The sequence below is a fragment of the Gracilinanus agilis genome, chromosome 3 (assembly GCF_016433145.1).
Source record: "Gracilinanus agilis isolate LMUSP501 chromosome 3, AgileGrace, whole genome shotgun sequence".
NCBI lineage: Eukaryota > Metazoa > Chordata > Mammalia > Didelphimorphia > Didelphidae > Gracilinanus > Gracilinanus agilis.
The window spans coordinates 145,083,381-145,093,822 of NC_058132.1; positions in this window are offsets into that span (position 1 = coordinate 145,083,381).

Sequence of the window (10,442 nt, forward strand, 5' to 3'; positions counted from 1 at the left end):
TATGAGTGTAAGAATGAGTAGTCTTAAGGTATGAAAGAAAATGAGAAAATAGCATGAAAACTCAGAACAGCACTTAGTAAATCAAAGCTGCCAGTTATATTCCAACTTCCATATAATTGCTGGGATACTGTATTTTTTGCAAGACTTCCATACAACTGTTTATAGAATTGCAGACAGATAAATATTGTAATTTTCTAAAAATGTAGAAATATAGCATCTTCAATATGTAAATGTTGATTCACAGTTATGAAATTTATTATGAAAGAGGTGCTTTTGAATGCATTTTCAAAGGGAATAAGTGCCCTAAGGGACAGAATAGATTGGTTGTATCATTTGTTCTGGATTACTGTTATTTCTTTTTTTTGTTATAGATGTAGCTTGCCTACAATTCATGAAGAAATTCTCTATGTTTTCTTATGGATGAGATGGAAAAAATACAGAATAAATGATAGTTCAGTTAGTTGGATTTAAAATTAGATTGGTTGAAAGGCTACATCCAAAGAGTAGCAAGTCTGCTATTAACTAGTGTGAAGTCTCTATTAGTGTGCCACAGGGATTTGTGTTTGACGTTGTCACAGTTGTGATTACATGGCTGGTATAATAAATCTCTCAGAGCCTAAAGGTTCAAGTAAATAGTTTTAAAAATACATGCACAATAATCTCAATGCAAAAGAAATTCAGGAAGTTGAAACCAGGTAAAAAAAACTCATAAAGAGATTAAAAGAAAAAATTGGAAAGGGAATTCTCTGGGATTTGAGGAGCTTTTCTGCCAAAGTCCTAAAGCTGGTTTTATATCATCTTTGTTTTTGTAGTTAATGTAAATTCTGAGGATCCTTATCCCAACTTCACTCTCATTGGTGTTTTTAGACCTCAGAATTAGGCTAGCTATATCTCCCTCTCTCTCTTCCTATATACACCTTAGAGACAATAAAGTGGCTTTCATTAGTGTCAGAGTCTCAAAACCCCACTGCTGTACTTCTAACTAAGGTTATATTACTTGAGAACCATTTAGTCAGCCAATCTTAAGTAGCTTTTACAAAGAGGTATTTACTAAGGTTGCACAATAGAGTGTATAAAAAATATCTTCTCTCCTACACCAAACTTTGTGACATACTCACCTCCAAATTATTTGTAGACCCCAGGGGAAGTGAATTTCAAGCTTAGACAGGACTTGTGGCAGAGAGATAACTCACTGATCCTGCCTCAGTGGAAGTCCATATCTCTTATTTGTTGATTGCTCATGGAGTTTGATCCAAGCATGGTAAACATGGGTCATCTATCTTTGTTTCCAAATTTAGACACTGCCATCAACTGATTTAGGAATGCATCTAGGACATCAATTGAAAAATGGGAGGGGGTGCAGCTGGGTAGTTCAATGGATTGAGAGCTAGGCCTAGAGATGAGAGGTCCTAGGTTTAAATCTGGCCTCAGAAACCTCCTAGTTCTGTGAACCTGGGCAAGTCACTTAACCCCCAATGCCTAGCCCTTACCACTCTTCTGCCTTAGAACCAATACATAGTGTTGATGTTAAAGTGGACGGTAAGGTTCATAAAAAAAGAAAGAAAAATGGGAGGTCCAACATATTCCTTATCTTTTGAAACTCTTAAAGTCTTTCTCCAGCCAAAAGATAAGAAGAAAAAATTAGTCCTAGTGCTTCAGGGAACCTTTGATTCAAGGAGCAGAGAAAGTAAGGAACAAATAAAGCCCAGGATTGCCGAAGAACAAACATGGATTACATGCATTACTTGTACTATAATTCTTATGAATTATGTATACCTGGGAGGAAAAAGCCTGAACTCTGGTAATTCCAAATTCTTAGGCAGACCCTCAACCTAGAGAGACACTGTGGCATAGTGGAAAGAACAAGGTCTGAAGTCAGAGGACTTGGGTTTAAATATCACCTTTGAAATTTGCTGCATTCCTCACCTTGGCAAAGTCACTTATTTTAGTCACTTAAGAGGATATTAGAGTCTGTTCTTTAGATCTATAATCTCTTGTATTTCATAATTGTTATTCAATTATTTCAGTAAACCCCAATTCTTCAGGATCCCATTTGGAGTTTTCTTGGCAAAAATATTGGAATGCTTTGCTATTTCTTTCTCCAGCTCATTGTTCAGATGAGGACATTGAGGCAAGGTTAAGTGACTTGTCCAAGGTCACACAGTAAGTGTCTGAGGCTGGATTTGATCTTAGGAAGGTGAAGTTTCCTGACTCCAGGGATGGTGCTCTATTTAACTGCCCTAACAATCCCCAAGGTAGTGTAATAATTCAGAAATGAATGTATAGATGCCTATAGGAAGTGTGACTCCCCAGATGTGTGGACTTATTTCTCTAGGAAGCATAAGCTCATTTCTTGCATAGAAGGGCCTGAATCTTAAAATGAAGAGGGTCCCAAAAGAGGTTATGCTATTTCACCTGTCCATGGTAGAAAACATGACACATTTATTTACTTTTGTTATATGTAACAACTTTAATTATAATCTCAGTTTTATTAACTGATTGTGTACAAGGTGAATTAAATATAATCCAATTTTCACTAAACATTATTAAGTACCTATTTTGTATCAAGCACTGTACTAAAATTTGGGGATATAATTAAGAAAAAGAAAGAGTCCCTGCCCTTAAGGACTTACAATTTAATGGAACTATATAACATAGATAAGAAAATAGGAAATGTGGGGAAGGAAGCAAACAGGTGACATCAGCAGGCACTCATCTTGGAGATATCTTAGTTCCTAGAGGTGAAACCAGACAGAATAGTAGATGCAGAATGGAGAGTAGCCTTCATGATCTCTAGGAATAGGCCACATTCAAATGTGTCCAAGGGCTAGGACCACAAGTCATAAAATGAGTAACTATTGAGAATCTCTCCAAATTAATCCTAACTAGTGATATTGTGAAGTGTGGATTTTGATTCAATGAATGCAATGAATTATATTCATTTTATTAATAACATAAATAAGAGTTTGACATTTGTAGTGTCATATCTCTACATTCTTTTTACTATTTTCTCCTAAATATTTTAACTGATTTTTTATAATGATAACATAGATAAAATAGGAACTTAGATTATGAGAAAGGAGTATGAATTCTCTAATTAGGGAATTATAATTTTTTACCATAAGTAGAATAATTTCTATAATTTTGAGTTTCAAAAATATCTTTTTTCAATGTCACATTCATACAAATTTAAAACAACAACAACATATTGAATATTTTAATGATTCAAGAATATGTGATTTCATCCTGTGGATACTCTCTCTATTGGAACAGATTACAATTTTTTTATCACTTGCTAGACAGTTATTGAGAGATGTTTTGGCCAATAAAAACCATCACCTGATACAAGTCTTGAGGAGGTGGAGCCAACATGGCAGAGTAGAGCAGAGAAGCTCAAAGATGCCAAGAGAACCCTCTCCAATCAGTCTTAAAATAATGCCACAAAACAAATACTGGAGTGAAAGAACCAACAAGAGACAGAGTGAAACAACTTTTAAGAAGAAGCTGGCTATGGTTCTACTTCCAAGTGCAAAAATATGGGAATGAGGAATACTCTGAGCTCATCCAAATCTACCTCTAAACAACAATAAGAAACAATTCAAAAGGAATTTTGGGGTGGCCTTCAGTACTGGAGAATGTTCTAGTATAAGAAGCTTGGGGCAATGCCCTTGTCTCTCCAAGGCACTCAGCAAACTTTAACATACAAGCAAAGGCCACAGAATAGGCTGGTGAAATAAAAAAAGGCAAAGAAAAAACATAAGCATAGAAAGTTACTTTTGTCACAGCAAAGATCAAAACACAGACCTGGAGGTGGACAGCAATGCCAGAATAGCTACATGTGAAAGTTTTCAAAGGAAAACTAAAATAATTTCAGATCCAAATAGAAATTATAGAGCAGCTAAAAAGAATTTTAAAAAATAAGAGAGGTAGAAAAAATTGAGAAAAAGGAATAAGATTGATGAAAATCATGGGGAAAAGAGTCAATACCTTGGAAAAAGAAATACAAAAAATTAACTGAAGAAAACAACTATTTCAAAGTTAGAATCAGCAGAATAGAAAAGGAGGCACAAAATCCAATGAAGAAAACAACATCTTAAAAAATAGAATTGACTAAATGGAAAAAAGGTACAAAATCCACTGAAGAAAGAATTCTTTAAAAAGTAAAATTGGCCAAATGGAAAAGAAAGTACAAAAAATTAATGAAAACAAAAAGAATTCCCTAGGAATTAGAATTGGGCAAGTAGAAGCTCACAATTCCATAAGACATGAAGAAACAATATGAAATAAAATCAAAGGAATAAAAAAAGAAAAGAAAATCTGAAATATCACTGGAAAAAAACTGATCTGGAAAATAGATCCAAGAGAGGTAATCTAAGGAATATTGGACTACATAAAAACTATGATTTAAAAAAAAGCCTGAATATAAAAGAAATTATCAAGGAAAACTGCCCTGATATCTTGAATCAGAGGGGAAAATAGAAATTGAAAGAATCCACTAACCATTATCTGAAAGAAATCCCAAAATAAAAGCTCAAAATTTTATAGCCAGATTCCAGAGCTCCTAGGTCAAGGAGAAAATACTGCAAAAAGCCAGAAAGAAACAATTAAAATATTGTGGATCCACATTCAGAACTATACAGAACTAGTAGCTTCTACATTAAAGGAATAGTCGACTTGGAATATGATATTCTGGAAGGCAAATGATCTAGTATTACAACCAACAAATCACCTACTGACTGAAATTGAGCATAATATTTTTGTGGAAATGAATATTTAATGAAATAGAGGACAATCAAGCATTTCTAATGAAAAGATTAGAGCTAAACAGAAAATTTGATTCTCAAATACAAGATTTAAGAGAAGCATAAAAAGGTAAGCAGGAAAGAGAAAACTTAAGGCATTCAGTAAAGTTGAACAGTTTACATTTCCCTATATGGGAACATGATACTTATAATTCCTAAGAATTTTATCATTGCTTGGGCAATTAGAAGGTTTATACAGAGAGTTTATGGGAGTAAGTTCAATATGATGAGATGATATAAAAAACAACAAAATTAAGGGATGGGAAAGAGGAATGCACTGGGAGAAGAAGGGAAAGATAGAAGGAAGTAAATTATCTCATATGAGGAGTTGTTAAAGATTTAATATAGTGGAGGTAAAAATGATGTGCATGTGGCAGGCAATGCTTGAGCCTTATATCATTGGTTCAAAGAGGAAATAATAGTCACACTCATTTGGGTATAGAAATCTATCTTACCCTTTATGAAGTAGGAGGGGAGAGGGAATTACAGAAGAAGGGACTAATAAAAGGGAAAGCCAAGTGCGGATATGGTGATCAGAAGCAAGAGAGCAGAGAAAGGCTAAAAGGAGGAGAGAGAGAGATAAATGGGACATGTGATGGAGGGAAATAAACATTTATTATAACTGTGAATGTGAATGGGATAAACTTATCCATTAAATGTAAGCTAAAAATGAGAACCCCACAACATGTAGTTTATAAGAAACATATTTAAATAAGGGAGACACAAATATAGTATAAGTAAGGGGCTGAAGCAAAATCTATGCTTCAGTTGAAGTAAAAAAAAGGGAGGGGTAGCAATGATGATATAAGAAAAAAACAAAGTTAAAAGTATATCTAATTAAGAGATAATGAAGGTTAACTATTATTAGCAATGTAGGGATCCAGGACAGCTCCAAGGGTCTCATGATGAAAAGGCTATTTACTGCTATAGAAGAACTACTGATGCAGATTGAAGCATACCACTCTTCTCCGTACTTCCTCTATGAATTTTTCTCTAGTGTCAGAAATATATATCTTCTTTCACAACAGAATGAACGTGGAAATATATACTGTATAATAAATAACACATATTCAAACTAAATCATGTTATCTGCCATTTTTGGAGAAAGGGCAAAGATGGGAGGGAGGGAAAGAATATGGATCACAAATGTAAGAAAATGTTTACTGAAAATTGAACCTACATGTAATCTGGAAAAAAAATTAAAAGAAAGGGAAGAAAACTTGCTTATTGATAAAAGGTAATATAAATAATGAAGTATTATTGATATTACACATCTATGCACTAACTGTCATCAAAATTCCTAAAAGAGAATTTAAATGAGCTAAAGGTGCAAATAGACAGCAAAATTATCCTTGAGGAGGATGTCAACTTTCTCATCTCAGAACTAGATAAATATAATCAGAAAAATAAAGAAGAACTGAAAGAAGTGAAAAGGATTTTAGGAAAGTTAGATATGATAGAACTATTGAGAAAATAAAATGGGAATGGAAAGGAATAAATCTTTTTCTCAGAGATATATGCCACCTACCCAAAATTTTTCCATATATTAGGGCATAAAAATTTCTCAACCAAATACAGTCGAGCAAGAATATTAAATACATCATTTCCATACCATAATGGAACAAAAATACATTGATAAAAGTCAGCAGGAAAAAGATTAAAAAGTCAATGAAAACTAAATAATCAAATCTTAAAATGAATGGGTTAAAGAAAAAATAATAGAAATAATAATTTCACTGAAGAGAATGAAAATAATGAGATAACATATCAAAATGTGTGAAATGAAGCCAAAGCAGTACTTAGGGGAAATTTTATATCTGTAAGATCATAAAGTAGAGAAAAAGCAGATTAATTAGTTGTATATGCAACTAAAAAAACCTAGATAAAAGAACAAATTAAATAACCCAAATTAAATGTAAACTTTTAAATTCTGAAAATCAAAAGAGTGATTAATAAAATTGAAAGTAAGACAACCACTAGACTAATAAATAAGAAAGGGAACTGTTTTTATGGAAAGAAACCCCAACAGATAATCTATTCCTAATTTGTTTAAAAAATAAGAAAACAAAATTACCCATACAAAAATGAATATGGTGAAATTAACAAAGAAGAAGAAATTAAAGTATTTATTAGGAGCTACTTTATATGCCAATAAATCTGACATTCTAAGTTAAATGGATGAATATTTACAAAAATACAACTTGCCCAGATTAATAGAAGAAATAGAATACTTAAAAAAATCACACCTCAGAAAAAGAATCCAAAACCAGGCAGGAATGATCTCCCTAAGGAACTGCACCCCCCACACCTCCTGCTAGATGGATTCACAAATGAATTTTATCAAATATTTAAAGAACAATTAATTCCAATGAAATATAAAATTTTTGGAAAATAGATGAAAGAATTTAAACAAATGTGGTGTTGATGTCTAAGCCAGGAAAAGCAAAAACAAAGAAAAAATCTATAGACAAATTTCTGTAATGAATATCAATACAAACATTTTAAATAAAATTTTAGCAAGGAGATTACAACACTATATCACAAGAACTATATATTCTTACTGGGTGAGATTTATAACAGGAATGCAAGTAGAGTTCAGTATTAAGAAATCTATCAGCTTAATTGACCATATCATTAACAAAGCCAACAGAAACCATTTGATTATTTCAGTAGATGCAGGAAAAGCTTTTGATAAAAGACAACATTCATTCCTATATAAAACACTAGTGAGCATAGGAGTATATTGAGCTTTTCTTAAAAACAATAAATGGTATCTATCTAAAATCATCAGCAAGCATTATCTGTAATGGGGATAATCTAGAAGCCTTCCCAATAAGATGTCAAATGAAGTATGGGATCATCACCACAATTATTCAATATTTAGTATTATACTAGAAATGCTAGCTATAGCAATAAGAGAAGAAAAAGAAAGTGACAATTAGAATAAGCAAGGTTATCACTTTTCTAGATGACATATTGGTATACTTTGTGAATCCTAGAAAATCAATTAAAATATTAGCAAAGTTGCAGGAAATAAAACAAAGACACATAAATCATCTGTATTTCTTTATATTACCAACTAAGTCCAGAAGTAAGGAACAGAGAAATTCAATTTAAAATAATTGTAGAAAATTAAAAATATCTGAGCATCTACTCACCAAGACAAAGCTTAGGGACTATATCAGTGGTTCCCAAACTTTTTGGCCTACCGCCCCCTTTCCAGAAAAAATATTACTTAGCCTCCTGGAAATTAATTTTTTAAAATTTCAATAGCAATTAATAGGAAAGATAAATGTACCTGTGGCCATCACTGCCTCCCTGGATAGCTGCAGCACCCACCAGGGGGTGGTAGTGCCCACTTTGAGAATCACTGGACTATATGAACACAATTACAAATCACTTTTCATGAAAAAATTAAGTCAAAAGTTAACTGGAAAAATAATATTTGCTCATGGGTAGGTCAATCAATACTAAGCATATACACACCTAATGACACAGAATCCAAATTCCTAAGGTAGAAGCTACATAAGTTATAGGAGGAAATGGATGGGCTGAACCAATAAAATAAAAATGACAGTTCTATCTAAACTAATTTACATATTCAGTATCAATACAAATAAAACTATCAAAAAATTTCATAAAGCTAAAAAAATAACAACAATTCATCAAGAAAATCAAGGGAAGTAATGAAAAATATGTAAAGAAAGATAGCTTAGCAGTGCCAGTCCCTAAAAATAATATAAAGTAATAATCATCACTGTACTGTATACTAATACTCGGTATATATTATATACAGAATATACTGTATACCATATATAATGATCAAATGTCAATGGCTTAGCTGTTCTCAGGATAACAATGACCTAAGACAATCCCAGTGGAGTGATCATAAAAAATGCTATTCACTTCAAGAGAAAGAACTGATGGGGTCTGAATGCAGATCAAAAGATGATTCTTTGTGTCATTTTCTTCATATTTTTATGCCTTCTTTCACAACATGATTAATATGTAAAAATGTCTTGTATGATAACACAACTATAACCAATATTGAATTGCTTATTATCTCAATGGTGGGAAGGGGAAGGAAAGAGAAGATGTGGAATTCAAAATGTAGAGAAAATGAATGTCAAAAATTATTTTTATTTGAAGTTGGAAAAAAACAATACTGAAGGAAAAAAAAGTTTGCTAAGCCTTGACATATATGCCTTATTCTACATCAATAATCTATTACCTGTTTGCCAAGAAGTAAGAATTATACTTGAATGTCACTTCTCTGAGGTCAGTATTAGTCATTGCCTTGATAAATTTTCAGAAATCTATGAAATGTATTTTTCTTATTGGGGTTATTGTTATATCATTTCTTATATCTACTTACTTCACTACTCATAAATCTTTCCAAATTTCTATGAATTTTCACATTCATAATTTATTATTGTAAAATAATAATTCGTTACATTTATATGCCACATATTGTTCAGCCATTTCCCCACTGAGAGGCACTCACTTTCTTCCAATTCTTTGCTAGTGTAAAAATGCTGTAATAAAATATTTTCTAGTAGTTAAATACCTCTAACTCCTTGGAATATTTATGCCTTGTGGAGGAATTATTGAAGCAAATCATTTGTACAATTTGGTGACTTTTTGGGTATAATTCCAAATTGTTTCCATGAAGGACTGAATTAATTTGTAGCTTCCTAATTTATTAATAAGCCATTTTCCATCGTAACCTCTTGTCACATTTTACAGACTTATGTGTATAAAAATCAAAGTTGTCTTATTTATTTTATTTTTAGATATTTGGATCATTCTTCTATTCCCTATAGCACATCTTGATTATACATATTTGCTAGATTTTCTCCATCAAAATACTTCTTGTCTTGTTTTAGCTATATGCATTCATTCAAATGTATTTTTTCAATTTCTTGTATTTTAAATGACCTATTTTTTCTTTAATCACCTTGATCCTTTTTTTGACAAGGTATTCTTTCCTGAGGCATTGTTGTGCAAGATATGCTCCTATGGTTACAAGATTCTTTCTACTTGTCTCCCTCCCAGAGTTGTTAAGAAATTTCACTGGGTTATACATATATTATCACTCAAATCCTATTTTCATATTATTCATTTTTGTAATAGAGTAATCTTTTAAAACCAAAACCCCAAATCATAAACACTTACAAACAAATGATAAATCGTATGTTTTCTTCTGAATTTCTACTACCATAGTTTTTTCTCTAAACGTGGATAGCATTTCCCATAAGTCCCTCAGAGTTGTCCTGGATCATTGCATTGCTGTTAGTAAGTCTATTACATTTGATCATCCCACAAAATTTCAGTTACTGTGTACATTGTTCTTCTGGTTCTGCTTATTTTACTCCACATCAGTTCCTGGAGGTCTTTCCAGTTCTTATAGAACTTATAGAAATCAAGTAGTTTATCATTCGCTATAGCATAACAGTATCACATCACCATCATCTGCCACAATTTCTTCAACCATTCCTCAACTGAGGAGCATCCTTTCATTTTTCAGCTTTCTGACACCACAAATAGTGCATCTATAAATATTTTTGTTCAAACAGATCCTTTCCCATTTTTTCATCTCTTTGGGATAAAAACCTTCCTCTCTTTTTTAATAGCTTTGTC